Here is a 14,272-nt window from a genome sequence, read left to right as displayed (position 1 = left end):
ACTCTTGCAGTTAGGACTGCACCCCAATGGCCAGAAATGAACTTATGCTGTAACACACTGTTCTGGGCTATACGTGTGTTTATTGGGGGAGAAACTGGGCAGAGGAGCATTTGACCGGCCCGTACGTTTAAACGGGGTGTAGCCACCTCTGTCTTAGGATCGACCTCTCAAACCCCAGCCTTATCTGTCATAGGATCACCTTGTCGCCCCCAAGGTTCCTGTCTTAGATTGGTCAAGGGTCAGAGGAAGTTGCCCGTCACTGAGAATAGCTACATCAGGTCATCTTCTCATTCCTCTTACTTGAGCCCAGGGGCGAAGGAGCAGAGGCCAGATGGCATTAATTTAAGAGATTGTGGAAGTTGAGCCTCTCCCGATAAGTAGTGGGCACCTCATCTGGTTCTCCTCAGCTGCTACCACCACGGGCCGTAGTCAAGCCGCTCCTATAATGAAATTTAGAATTCCCAATTATTAGCAACTACTCCAGAAAGTTCACCCACTGTGCTTGCCTAACAATAGATTGGGGGAGGGTAACTCCAGATACTGCAGACACAATGGCTGCAGCAGTAATGGCTGCTACAATAGCAGCGAAAATGCCAAGGTCTTTCCCAGGACAGTTCAGGATAGGTCATTCTTCTCTGGAGCAACCAGCAGGCAATGGAACCATGTCTGAGATCTGCAAAACCAGGGCAGAGTTCCCCAGTCCACAGCAGCTTCCAGCAAGCAGCAGTGCAGAGGGTCAGAGCGCAGGCCACGATGGGACAGTACACAATGACTGCAGCAATGCCAGAATTTCTGTGATGACAAAAGATGAGGGGGAATCCTCCATCTTCCTCTAAGGGCACAGGAATGACTCCAGGAACCAGAACCACGAGAGGTGAATCTTCATTCTCCCAGGATCAGCATGTCTCACCAGACACTTGAAAAGCTCTCAGGGAGAACTTTCCCTCAGGATGGAGACCCTCCAACTCCAAAGACCAGACCGAGACACCACAGGATGCAATCAGCAAGAGGATTTGGTTTATTGTCGGGATACACAGGCACAGGCACCTGCGGGCGCTTCAGTCACTCGGGGGACTGGCGCGCCCCACGGAACCAAGGATGGGCTTTTATAGGATTTTGGGGAGCAGAAGCAAGCATACAGAAGCAGATGCATGGTTACAGGGATATAATTGGTGGATTCTAATATGGCAAGGGTTTAGCCCGGGGGCAAGTTTCCTAGCTACCTTCCAGAAACATAACAGCTGACTCGGCCCCCCAAGGGTTCAGCCCGGGGGCAAGTTTCTTAGCTACCTTCTTGGAACATAACGACTGACTCGGCCCCCCACCAGGGTGTGGGACCTCTCCCGGGGCTTTTTTTCATTGTCAGGTGCTCAACCGAAGTCGTCCTGTTGCCAGGCCTTCAACCAAACACATCCTGCTTGGCAGCTGCTGTGTACTCAGTGTTCTAACCTTTCCCTGAACCAGTCATCTTAAGTACAGCCTTGCAAAATGGCGTTACTGCTGCTAAGCTGGGGTCTTTCATTCCCCCATTTTTTTGCTAACTTTGAGTGAAATCTTTCACTCGACTTGGTCAAGAAATTTCTGTCTGGTGGGGGCTTATTCCCCCACTGACTCTAGGCCACAAAAGGGCTAGGAGGAGCCACGTAGGAGTTTTAACTTTAAGGGGTTTGGAGTGTGCTGAACTCTCTATGTCTGGGGTGTAGTGTTGTGATTAGTCAATTCCTCAGACCGGACTGTCTTGACGTGTGGTGTGTGGATCTAAGCCGAGACTCCGTCTACCTTTAGGGCGGTCGGGGTAGTCAGGAGGACGGTGTAGGGTCCTTTTCACCGTGGCTCGAGATTCTTGGTCTGGTGTCTGTGCACCCACACGGTGTCTCTAATCTGGAACGGGTGTGGCACCACCGGATGCTCAAGCTTGTCCTGGTAAGCAGTGGCCAAAGGTCTCCAGACGTCTCTCTGCACAATCTGTAGGGCCTGTAAATGGGCCCTCAGAGAAGGGCTGTCAGCAAAATCAGCAATGTTTGAATCAAAGAAATGGACAAATGGGGGTGGTGTTCTATATATTATTTCAAAAGGAGTTAGACCATGGGGGCCCGGGGTATTCCGGGCCCGATATAGAACTAGGGGAAGGAGGGCCACCCAATCCTTTGAGCCAGTTGCAAGCGTAAGTTTGGATAAAGTCTCCTTAATTGTTTTATTCATGTGTTCTACCTGACCTGAACTCTGGGGTCTATAGGCACAATGTAATTTCCAATCAATCCCCAGCAATTTGGCCACCAACTGACTTACTTGGGAGACGAAAGCGGGCCCGTTGTCCGACCCCAACGCTTGAGGCATGTCATACCTGGGAAAGATTTCCTCGAGGAGCTTCTTGGTGACCATTTTTGTAGTCTCGTGCTTTGTGGGGAAGGCTTCGACCCATCCTGAGAAGGTGTCTATAAACACTAGGAGATACTTGTATCCATATATACCTGGTTTAATTTCAGTAAAATCAATTTCTCAATGAATGTTGGGACGGTGTCCCCTAGGACGAACTCCTTGTCCAATCATGGTCCTTCCCAGGTTAACCTGAGCGCACGCTTTGTAACTCTCAGTCACCTTTTGTATCGCTTTGTCCCAATTAAAAAAAAACACAGATTTATCTCTTCCCAATCTAGTAAGGTTTTTATCTTCTTATGTAAAAAGGAGATCAATTCAAAAGTCCTTTGTAGACCCACTGTTTTAGTTGAGGGTGGTAGATGGCCCCCATTTTTTTAGGAGCTCTATGTCCTCATGGGCATAAACCCAACTAGTTTGTCCCACTGGTGGGGGCGTGGGTTGGTCTGGGCTATTTAAGGTCAAGATTTGTTTGTTCATGGCCGCTTCTCGCGCCGTGGCATCGGCCAGCCGGTTTCTTCGTGCCTCTGGGTTGTGCCCTTTTTGGTGTCCTGGACAATGTATAATACTCAGTCTTTTGGGCAAGAATAGGGCTTCTAAGAGGGCCAGAATTTCAGCCTTATTTTTAATATCTTTACCCTCAGATGTGAGCAGCTCCCGCCTCCGGTAGATCTCCCCGTGGATGTGTGCCGTGGCAAAGGCATAACGACTGTCTGTATATATATTTAGCCTCTTACCTTTTGTCATCTTGAGCGCCTGAGTCAAGGCGATGAGTTCAGCCCGTTGTGCGGAGGTACCAGCAGGCAGGGCTTTCGCCCAAATCACTTTGTCCTCCGTAGTGACCGCAGCTCCAGCCTTTCGCCCTCCCTCTGCCAAGAAGCTGTTGCCATCCGTGTACCATGTGTGGTCAGCATTCTGAAGAGGCTGGTCCGATAGGTCCAGCCTGGTTCCATGTACTTCTGCGAGGATTTGTAGGCAGTCATGCTGTTTTGCCTCCTCTGGTAGAGGAAGCAAGGTGGCAGGATTGAGGGCGACTACGGGCCCAAACTGAACCTGTTCTGTATCCAGTAACAAGGCTTGGTAGTGGGTCATGTGGGAATTAGAGAGCCAGCGGTCTGGGGGCTGCTTTACCAAGGCCTCCACTGTGTGGGGTGCTAGGATGGTGAGTGGCTGTCCCAAAGTCAATTTTTTAGCATCCTTGATCAGGACAGCAATAGCAGCCACCATCTTTAGGCACGGTGGCCAGCCGGAGGCCACAGGGTCCAATTTCTTAGACAGGTAGGCCACAGGGCGTTTTTAGGGTCCCAACCTTTGTGTTAGGACCCCTTTAGCATACCCCTGTTTCTCATCGATGAACAGTTACTGAGCAAATTGTAAGGGTTTGGAACAGTCGGATGAATATCTTCTATCCTCTTGTTGACCTTTCTCAAGTCTTGTATTGGCCTATAAGCTCCAGTGCCAGGTTTCTTAACAGGCAGAAGAGGCGTATTCCAAGGCGACCGGCAGGGGATTAGGATGCCTTGATCTAGAAGCCTCGTAATGTGAGGCCTTATACCTTGATAAGCTTCATGTGACAGGGGGTATTATTTTATGGAGACTGGAGTTGTAATTAAGGGGGGCTGTTGGAGTGCCAACCCCATCCCACCAGTCTCTGCCCAAGCCAGTGGAAAATTCGTGACCCAAGTGTCTATTTCTAGGGATTGTGGCTTGTCCTGTCCCAGTTCATATAGTCTATATTCATAGAACTTGAAGGGGAGTTCCGTGCGGGCCAGTTATTCGGGCCCCTCTTTCCTCAAAATGAATTTGTGCTTTTAGTTTGGTGAGCAGGTCACGGCCCAGCAGAGGGTACGGGCAGTCCGGAACATGTAAGAAGGAATGGGTCACCTTACCGGTAGCCAGCTGAACCCGGCGGTCCATAGTCCATCGGTATTGTTTCTCACCAGTAGCTCTTTGTACCCAGGCCGTCCGGTCGCTGAGTTGTCCTGAAGCTTGGGTGAGGACTGAATGCTGGGGTCCTGTGTCTACCAGGAAAGTAACCGGCTGCCCCCCAACTTTAAGCGTTACCCTGGGCTCGGGGGGGGGGGGCTCCTGGCCCTGACCTCCCTAATCTTTATCTAGAGCCAAGAGGGAGGTTCATGGTCGAGGCTTTCGGGGTCCACCAGGCTTCTTGGGGCACTCTCTGGCCCAGTGCCATTTCTCTTTGTAATAGGCACATTGATCTTTATCCAGCTTCAGCCCCTTTCGAGCTCCCCCCCTATCTCCCTTCTTTTCTTGGCCCTGAACTACGGCGGCCAAGATTTGACTCAATTTTTTGTTTCTTTTTTATCTCTCTCTTATTAAAAATCTTTTTAGCTTCTTTAAGTAAATCCTGTAATGTATAGCCCTGTAAATTTTCTAACCTCTGTAACTTAGTCCTGATATCTGGAGCAGCCTGCCAGATGAAGGACATAGAGACACTCGTCATTTGTCCTGGGTCATCTGGGTCATAGGGAGTGTACATACGGTAGGCCTCCTTAAGTCTCTCTAGAAAGGCGGAGGGAGTTTCCCCTGCTTCCTGTAATACCTGTTTTACCTGAGCCAAATTAGTAGGGCGTCATAGCCCCTCGGAGACCCGCTAGAAGCAACTGGCGATAAAGGCGTAGGTGTCCCTTACCTTCAGCTGTATTAAAATCCCAGTTTGGTCTTCAGGCAGCTGGGTGGGATGCCCATCATCTCCCAGAACATGCTTTCTAGCCTCTAGGAACACTCCTTGTTTTTTTTTTCTGAGGTTAAGAGGGCCTGTAAGAGCTGTTGGCAGTCATCCCAAGTAGGCTGGTGGGTAAGTAAAACAGATTCTATTAGGACGGTGAATGCCACCGGATCTTTGGAGAAAGAAGGGTTGTGTTGTTTCCAATTGTAAATGTCAGCTGCTGAAAACGGCCAGTATTAGGTCTGGCCACCGGTTCCCTGTCTAAGTGGGAAAGCCTGGGAGGTTGAATCTGGCATCACCTCGCGCTTATTGCGCAATCTCCCTGCGACAGGGGAGAAACCCTTATCAGACTGTGGCCCGGCAACTGATCTGGCCGGCGGCTCTGCCTCCTCCGTTTCAGCCGGGCCTGTCAGAGAGAAGATCTATGAGAAGGGAGTTTGGGTCTGCCGGGAGGACAGGTTTCTTAGAAGGCTCTGATTTCACAAAGGTAGAGAGAGGAAGACGTGGCCGGCAGACCGGGCGGGGCCGAGGGGGCAGGCTGGGGGTTGAGGGGAGGCCAATTCGGGTCCACGAAGGGTTCCGCCCGGGGGGGGGGGTTTAAGGCGAGACTCTCTCAAGTGATAATATAAGAAACCTGGTCAGGATGTCCGTGGACGGCCCGATCTTTAACCTGTAAAATAATGATCTTATTAAATGTGTCATTCACTGGCCATCCCGCTCCGAAAGTGGGCCACTCAGATGTGCAGATAGTCTGCCATTTTCCTTTTTTTTTTAACCTCGACGGACTGGTTGTGTGCCTGGTCGTGGACGTCTTTCTAATGATCAAGAGTGAGACTTAGGGGCGTTGTTAGGGACTGTCCCATGTTAGTTCTAAGGAAGATTAGAACACAGAGAAAACAAACAACACCAACAGTCAAACAAACAACAGACAGGCGTGCTGCACGGCTTTGGTACCAAACTGAAAGCAAAAAGTCAGATGGAGGTGGCAAAGGTCCGGGGCCCTCTGAAAGCCAAAAATACAGACAGAGGTGCCGTTAGTCCGGATCCTTCTCCTCTAACCAGAGTCCCAGATTGGGCCCCGAAAAGTCGGGCCCTAACACCCTTGGAACGTCTTCCAGGGCTGCGGGGCGAGAAGTCCGAGCTCGTCAGCTCCTTCTTCGTCCCGCCCAAATTCCAAACAACCTGGCTGAGCGCTCACAGAACAGACAGAATAAGGCAGAACGAGACAAAATCAGACAGACAGACAGACGCCGGCCGGCTTACCTCCCAGTGGGTGGTCGGTGGTCCCTGGGTGGAGGATCTCCTTTCCCGGCCAATGCACCAAATGAAAAGCTCTCAGGGAGAACTTTCCCTCAGGATGGAGACCCTCCAACTCCAAAGACCAGACCGAGACACCACAGGATGCAATCAGCAAGAGGATTTGGTTTATTGTCGGGATACACAGGCACAGGCACCTGCGGGCGCTTCAGTCACTCGGGGGACTGGCGCGCCCCACGGAACCAAGGATGGGCTTTTATAGGATTTTGGGGAGCAGAAGCAAGCATACAGAAGCAGATGCATGGTTACAGGGATATAATTGGTGGATTCTAATATGGCAAGGGTTTAGCCCGGGGGCAAGTTTCCTAGCTACCTTCCAGAAACATAACAGCTGACTCGGCCCCCCAAGGGTTCAGCCCGGGGGCAAGTTTCTTAGCTACCTTCTTGGAACATAACGACTGACTCGGCCCCCCACCAGGGTGTGGGACCTCTCCCGGGGCTTTTTTTCATTGTCAGGTGCTCAACCGAAGTCGTCCTGTTGCCAGGCCTTCAACCAAACACATCCTGCTTGGCAGCTGCTGTGTACTCAGTGTTCTAACCTTTCCCTGAACCAGTCATCTTAAGTACAGCCTTGCAAAATGGCGTTACTGCTGCTAAGCTGGGGTCTTTCACACTCAGGCAGCTGGCATACCCTGTAGCATCCTGTAGAAAAAACACAAAGATTCCCTCTTCCCCATAAAAATACCTGGACAGGATCATGCCAATATATGGATCTTTCTATTTCACCTAGGCAGAAGTATGCCTAGTTGTAGGGTGCCATAAACACTCAAGAGTTCCTTGGCATCCAAATTTTAAAATTGAAATAAAAAGTGTATTATTAAATAATTGTATAGCATACATAGCATACAGGGATATAACTCCCCCTTTTTATTTATTAAGATTTTGTTAAAATATTATTTATTAAGAGAAGTCCTCGAGGATTAAATTGAGGACACTGAGCACTTGTATTTATAAATTGACTTGTATACCAAATTATTGTCTCCAGCATTATTGTTTTGGATATATAAAGAATGAGATTTTTTGACTAATTGTTCTTATGTAAGGCCTATAATCTGCCTGGTATTATTGTCCTCCCTTGCTAAGGGGTCCAGGCAATCCAGTTTGAGTTCTTAAATGGCCTATAAAGGAACAGTACTTAGTGCTCTTAACCACTAAGCCATCACTCCAGCCCCTCACCAGCTTTATTTGCCTAAACCTAAGCATCCAGATTCAGTCATACTAGAAATCCCTGAGCTGGTAAGGTGAGGATGGGAGTTGAAAGTAAGCAAATGGAGCTTCCTCTTTTCGTGAGGGTGTGTTATCAACTCCATTACCATTTTCAAAGAGCTGGGTCTATGGTTTTTAACATTTAAAAACAGTGGCTACAGCACGTAATTTAATACTCTGTGTTGAAGCAGGGGAAACTCAAGAGAATAAACAAGTGATCCAATCATACATGTAGCCTTTTCATTAGATGAACCACCTATAAATACACTAAGTGCATTTTCTATGGGTTGCATGCACAAATTTACAGGAAATACAAAACCATGTAAAGAGTAAAATTATCAATTTTGCCTGAAATTTGTATATGTAATAGGCCAAATATCAGTATTTTGTAATAACCAATTAAATTGCTGTTTGGACTAAGGTATGTTTCACCAGGTTTCTTTTTAAAATACTTCCATGACTCTAGCCTACAATTCTGTATTAACACAGCTGAAGTTTTATCTCCAATCTGCATAACAAAGACCTAAGTCCTCTGGTAAGGTGAGGTACTTAGCCAATTAACATATCCTTAGAAGCTTAAAATTAGCTTCAAATATTCTTTTCTGGAGTAGTGTAACAGCTACTCCCCAAATATTAAAGCTCATTTTGAGAGCAAAGGTTTGTAGTAAAAATTCCCATATACATTGAAAGATTTAAGTTCTAACTTCTTACAATGAAGAAGCAACAAAATTACATAATACAAGGCTGTTAGCAATCCTCTAAATCTATCTTGAATGGCGGTTGAAGTAAGCAAACAGGCTATAATGCTCTCACAAGTTCTAAAACCTCATCAATCCTTCGTAAATCTTGTAACAATCTCTACCTGTTTGATTTTTTCTCAATTATAAATAAGTTTGAGTTAGTCAACGTAACACTGGCAATCCTTAATCACAATCCTTACGTTCTCCTTGTAACACCAGAGCACAGCCACAAGGTCGCCTGAGTTCTGAGTAGTGACTAGGCAGCTGTCCTTGGGGCAGTGGAATTAGCATTAAAATACAGATAACTTCAGGGCAAACCACAACTTTGGAAAGCAAAACTTAACCTCTAACAAACTAGTCTCCAAAATCCAGTCTCCAAAACACTGAGTCTATCCTTTATGCTACTAAGTTTGACTGCCAATACCTACATATGAACGCACGATGGTGCAGTCTCCAGTACCTCAACAAAGAGACATTGCCCTAAAATCTTTTAGAAGCCTGATTTCTAGGATAAGAATTCCATAAAAATATTATCTCAATTTAGACCTGTTTCCCTAGGTTGGCTCATGCCACATGTTGTCTAGAATGACTTCATCCAAATTACAGTTCTAAGCCAACTTTCTGTTACCAATATTATACTTTTTTAACCATATCCAATAACCTAAAAGCCAATAGTCCATAACCAAGGCATATAGAGCATATTTATACATTTAAAACCTCAGAAACAAAATTGAAGTGGCTACACCTATCTTTAATATTTAGACCAAGCACCATTTTTACCTTTCTAGCTATGATTTTAAGAGAAGCACCTTGTCACCTGCTAAGTCTAATAATAAGTCAGGGATTTTTCTAAGAGAAACAGCCATCCGCTCCCTTAACATAGAAGCTGAGGAGCTGCTGGCTCCTTTAAGATTGGCTAGTGTAAACATTTAGCCAGCCCCCTGGGGAGCTTGCCCAGCAGATTTAGGCTTCTAGCTACAGATGTAGGCTCCAAAAGCCAATTGAAACTTTTTATTTATTTGTACCTTTTTTGAAAGGAGTTAAAACTACATCAATGGGTGAATCAACCGGCATTTAAAATTTTAACCTTTTCTTTTAAACATGAAACACAAAACATTTAAACAACGAGAAACAAAAACCACAGACATAAACTGACAGACATGGACAGCTTGGTGCACCAAGGACAAACAATAGACATAGAGGGAAAAACTAGATGGTGTCCCACCGAAGGGACCCACATATCCTACCTATGGAACCCAGAACCAGAAATAAGCATTTCTCCAATAGGAGCCAGCAGAGAGGCAGGACGTCTCCTGCTTTCCCTCTGTTCCTAGGAGAGCTCTGAAAAGATTTTTCTCTTTCTCCAAAGCATCTGCGTAAGAGTCCGGGAGGACTTTTTCCCAAACCCGTTCTCTCTCATGTCTAGGGTGTAAACTATCTCTAGTCAGGGTCCAAAGACTAAAATATAACTCTAACAGAACACATATGCAAAAACACTTTACCGTTACCTTGTCCCTTTTTTATGACAAGTTTTACTCAGGCTAGCCCAAATCATCCAGGCCTTTCCTGACCCATCTTATGTCCAATCCGTCCCTTCTCCTCCTATGCCGGCCTGGCTCCAGGGACGTCCCGTAGGTGGTACCCCCTTTCTTCTCCGATCTCGGTGGGACCTCCAATTCAGGAGGTCAAGTCTGAAGCCATGTAGTGGGGCCTGGGGTTAGCTAGAAGCAGCCCTGGGTTCAAGAGCTGACTTGGATGTTAAGCACAGCCTGACTCAGACTGATGTGAGGTCTCTGCAGAGACAGAAGTACATGGATTCCAGTGCAGGCAGAAGGAGGAACACATCTCTGTGTCAAGCTGTGAGAGTGGCAATGGATGAAAAGGGGGATTTTGTGTGTAAAATTTAGTGACTTTAAGTCCATTGGCCTAGATAACTGAAATATGAAGGCATTTCCAGGTTGAAGAGTCAAGGAAGGAGAAAGCCAGGGGAGAGGAGCCTCTGACTCTTAAAGCTACATGGACGGTGGAACTGAACTCACAACAGGAACTAGTTAGGGGCACTGAAGTCATGTGAACAGACAGAAGCTACGGACTAGCCTTGAAACTGGTGCCGAGCGTCCAGGGAGATGGAAGATCTTTCTCTGGTTCCAGCTCCTGGGCCCAGGTCTGCTATACCTTATCCCAAATGACACCATTTCTAAAAGTCCAAAGCTTTTCCTCTGTGAACTAAGTATTCAATATTCAAGTTACATAAATCAAATGCAATGCAAGACGTGTGGAAAAACCACGTTTGTGAAGTCATGTAAGGGACAGCACACAATGGAGCTGAAGGGGCGTGGGAAGAGAGCTTGGAGTAACATCCCAGGAAGCTGCTCAAACACTGCTGCATTGGAAGGAGAACCTGCCAGGTGACCGTTGGGAGCTCAACCTGGGCGGCTTCCATTCAGTTCTAGGAAGTTTCTGTGACTTAAATGGCCTTCTAATTTTATGCCTCATTTGGGCTTTAAGGAGGAGGGCGGGGACTGAGAGAGAGATAGAGACAAACAGACAATAACAGAGACAGACAGACAGACAGACAGAGACAGCACTCTTGGGAGGCCTCATTGATCAGAGAATATTTCGCTCTTTCCTTGCTGTTTTAACCTTGTCTGTGATAAGTGCACTAGGAACCTTTATGAGTCAGTTGTTTCTGTCACCAGTGTGACAAACACTTGGCAAGAGAGACTTAAAGAAGAAGGGTTGGTTTGGGCTCCTGGTTTGAGGTGTACAGTGGGGAGAATGAGGCAAAGGAGCAAGGGGGAGGCTGGCCACACAGGAGTCCACAGCCAGGAGGAGGTGAATAGCACCACCCACTATGCTGCTGGTTTTAAACCTCGGTGTTCCCTTCAGGATCTCAGCCTGTGGGATGGTGGTGCAGAGACCCAGGGTGGATCCTTCCTGGTCTTTTAAACCTTTCACACTCTCTCAGCTAGCCTCTGGGTGTGTCTCCTAGGTAATTCCATATCCAGTGAAGTTGATGGTGGGTATTAACTGTCACACTTGGATGATAATTCATCTGGGCACTAAAGTGGAGCAAGTCACGTCTAATGTATTCACGGTGTCCAAGACTCTATCCGGGGGAAGCGGGGGGCAGTGACCCCTCCCCCACTCCCCAGCAGCCTTGCTGGTTATCTCTAGCCTGATTAAAGGGAATGATACTCATTTGTAAATGTATTTGGCAAACTTACCCTGCTATTGTTTCCATTATTTTGCAAATTACAGACATGGAGATGAAGGCTCTATAATTTCCCAGCACTGCCTTTATTCCCGCCTGGGAAACTGGTGTTGCCCTGGCTTGCTTCCACTCCGCTGTTATTTCATTTGAATGCAGCAAATTCTTTATTATGATTAACAAAGACTTCTGCTCCACTCCTCTTTGAATATCAGTCTGCTTGTGGAGATGAGTTGATTGGGAGCCTGCTGTCTACTTGAATCCCTCAAAGACTTTCAAGACAACAGACAGCCAAGGATTCCTAAATGACATGGTTTTTGCTTGTTCTCCATTTTGAATCCGGGATACATTTAGTAATTTTGCCATTGTCTGGAACTTTTTTTTCCTCTTCTTTCAACTGTCTGCTTCTAAGTGTCTCCTTCACCCTTTACTTAAATGCCTGAAAAATATGCAAATGCCTGGGTTTGGGTGATTGTTGGGGCTCAGAAAATGACAGAGCATAAGAAGGTAGGGAAGGTCTTGGCAGCAAGGGGGCCCACGGAGATTCTCCAGCCGGGTCTCTGACCACTCGGCCTTTGAGAGCCACAGAAGCAAGAAGCCCTCTCCTGCAGGGTGAAGGTAGCAACCGGAGCTCCTTTCCCTAAAACCAGACATAAAACCCCAAAACATGACCCTGCCTTTCCTTCCTTTCTGCTTAACCACTGCCCCTTACAAAATGACCTATCCTACCCTGCTAATGTTGTTCCAGAAAGGATCCTGCCCTAGGCCTGGAAGGGAGGTGAACTCCACAGCATTCTGGGAGAATCTAACAGATAGGCTCTGCTGGCTCTCACAGCTCAGGTTTATTCTCAGTCTTTTATTCAATCATACTTTTAAGTGTGGTTATGAAACTAACGCATACAATCGGAAGATTATCCTGGGTTTTCAGGTCTTCAGTCTGAAGGCTTGTGAGTCACATATACTTACGATCAATCAACTTTCTTTTTTCTTTCTTTCTTTTTTTTTTTTTTTCCAGACAGGGTTTCTCTGTGTAGCCCTGGCTGTCCCGGAATTCACTCTGTAGACCAGGCTGGCCTCACAGTCACAGAGATTCACCTGCCTCTGTCTCCTGAGTCCTGGGGAGTTAAAAGCATGAGCCACCACTGCCTGGTTCAAACAGTTTTCTTATGCTTTCCAGTTGTTAATTCCTGTTACAGGAGTGTTGTCCCTTTAAAATGAGCATGATGTTTTCTTACATGCTCTTGCAATATTAAAAGCATCCCTCCTTTAAGCTCTCTCGATTTCCTTTTCTTTATCTACATATCTATCAAGAAGCCCCCCCCCCCTCTCTTAAAATATTTTTATAAACAGCTCTGATTTCAGCCTTGTCCACTTATGGGTTGACCATATTGTTCTCCTATGAAGACAGGAAGGTGGAAAAATGTTTGAGGCTCACCTCACTGTTTGGGGTACCTCGAATACATACATGGTTTTCAGGTGATAATCACCCATTGATTACTGAACCCGCATCACCTTTGTCCAAGCCTAACTCTTTCCTTAAATTTCACTTACGTGTTTTCCTGGATTTTCACCGAGAGTCTGTCTCCTCCCAGAACCAGGCACATGTAGGCGATGCCACATTAAGAACACTCTCCTGATATGGAGGAACCACCAAGAGGAGGAGTCACCAAGAGGACATACATGGAACAGAGCAAGGCTCAGATCACAGGGAGTGGGCAACAGTCACTGACAGGTGTAAGCCCTGTGGAGAAAGGCTACGGGAAAACTGCCGCTGTGTGTGAAAGGGGAACCCCCATCAAAGGCAGGTAGCCCATCCAGCCGACACACACCAATGTGGATGGAAACCTGCACAGAACCATTTCACTACACGGCTTTCTGGAATCAGGAAGTGAGTGTCTTTGGTGAAGGAGGTGAAGATGACTCTGGACGGCTGGACAATGATGGACCTTACTGGATGAGGGACCGTGAAGTGAGCTTCAAGCATTCTTCCACTGACAGGAGAACAGTTCAGTCGACCCATAAGTGGACAAAAAGAGATAAAGTACATGCTGTGGCCCAACCAAGTCAGAAAGAGTACTGGAAGGCAGTGGAAGGCATCTTCATAAAGCCCAGGGTTTCTCTGAAGGCTGAAGTCCATCATGCAGAGCTGTCATCATCCTCTGAGCCGCTGTCACCACAGGGTGTTTGTAGACATCTGCAGCTGCTTCACCCCAGGATCCCTGCCCCAGGTCCTCTGAGCAGTGCTGCGTTTGACCCTGTAGCCTGTCACACTTGAATTGGTTCTCTCCAAGGCTAGGTCAGTTCTTAAAAGAGGACTGACTAGTCTGTAAAGGCAGTGACACCTTCATTCATTGTAGTGCCATATTGGATTTGGGCCTGGCCGCTTTGTAACTGCATGGCCAGAGTAAAAGTCATGGGATTGTTGGACAGAGGCCTCTCCCATGTATTTACGGCACAGGAAGAAAAGACCAAGTAGTAAACACCCAGTGTCTCCACTGCATGACCTCTGCTGAGCCCGGCTGATGCATGTGGAACTGACACACCTGGACCACACCTGGGTGGTGGTCAATTTACTTCTGCCTTTTACTTCCTCAGCCTTTATCCTTGAGATTTAGGCTGGTCTTCTGGGATTTCTCCCTAATTAATTCAGGTCTCGTAGTTGGTCTTTTGTTACCGAAGTCACGAGCCAGGTAGTCACGAGCCAGGGTTTCCCACTGTGCTTCCCAGTTATTT

The 14,272-nt window shown here is 47.1% G+C and overlaps 1 long non-coding RNA gene and 1 pseudogene across 1 annotated transcript; one reads left to right on the top strand and one right to left on the bottom strand.

Annotated features, from left to right (window-relative positions):
- Positions 1-1,593: 1,593 nt before the first annotated feature.
- Positions 1,594-2,609, bottom strand: LOC148006673 (uncharacterized). The gene is made up of 2 exons (XR_015674327.1): positions 2,345-2,609; positions 1,594-1,999 (listed from the first exon to the last, which is right to left on the bottom strand). It is a non-coding gene; the product is annotated as an uncharacterized LOC148006673 (long non-coding RNA).
- A 10,568-nt stretch (positions 2,610-13,177) lies between these two features.
- On the top strand, positions 13,178-13,814 carry LOC134485784 (stromal cell-derived factor 2-like; annotated as a pseudogene).
- Positions 13,815-14,272: the final 458 nt, after the last annotated feature.

Source organism: Rattus norvegicus, chromosome 2 (genome assembly GCF_021556685.1).
Source record: "Rattus norvegicus strain SHRSP/BbbUtx chromosome 2, alternate assembly SHRSP_T2T, whole genome shotgun sequence".
Lineage (NCBI taxonomy): Eukaryota > Metazoa > Chordata > Mammalia > Rodentia > Muridae > Rattus > Rattus norvegicus.
Note: the sequence above shows the minus strand (reverse complement) of the source record. Positions and strands in the feature narration are given on the sequence as shown.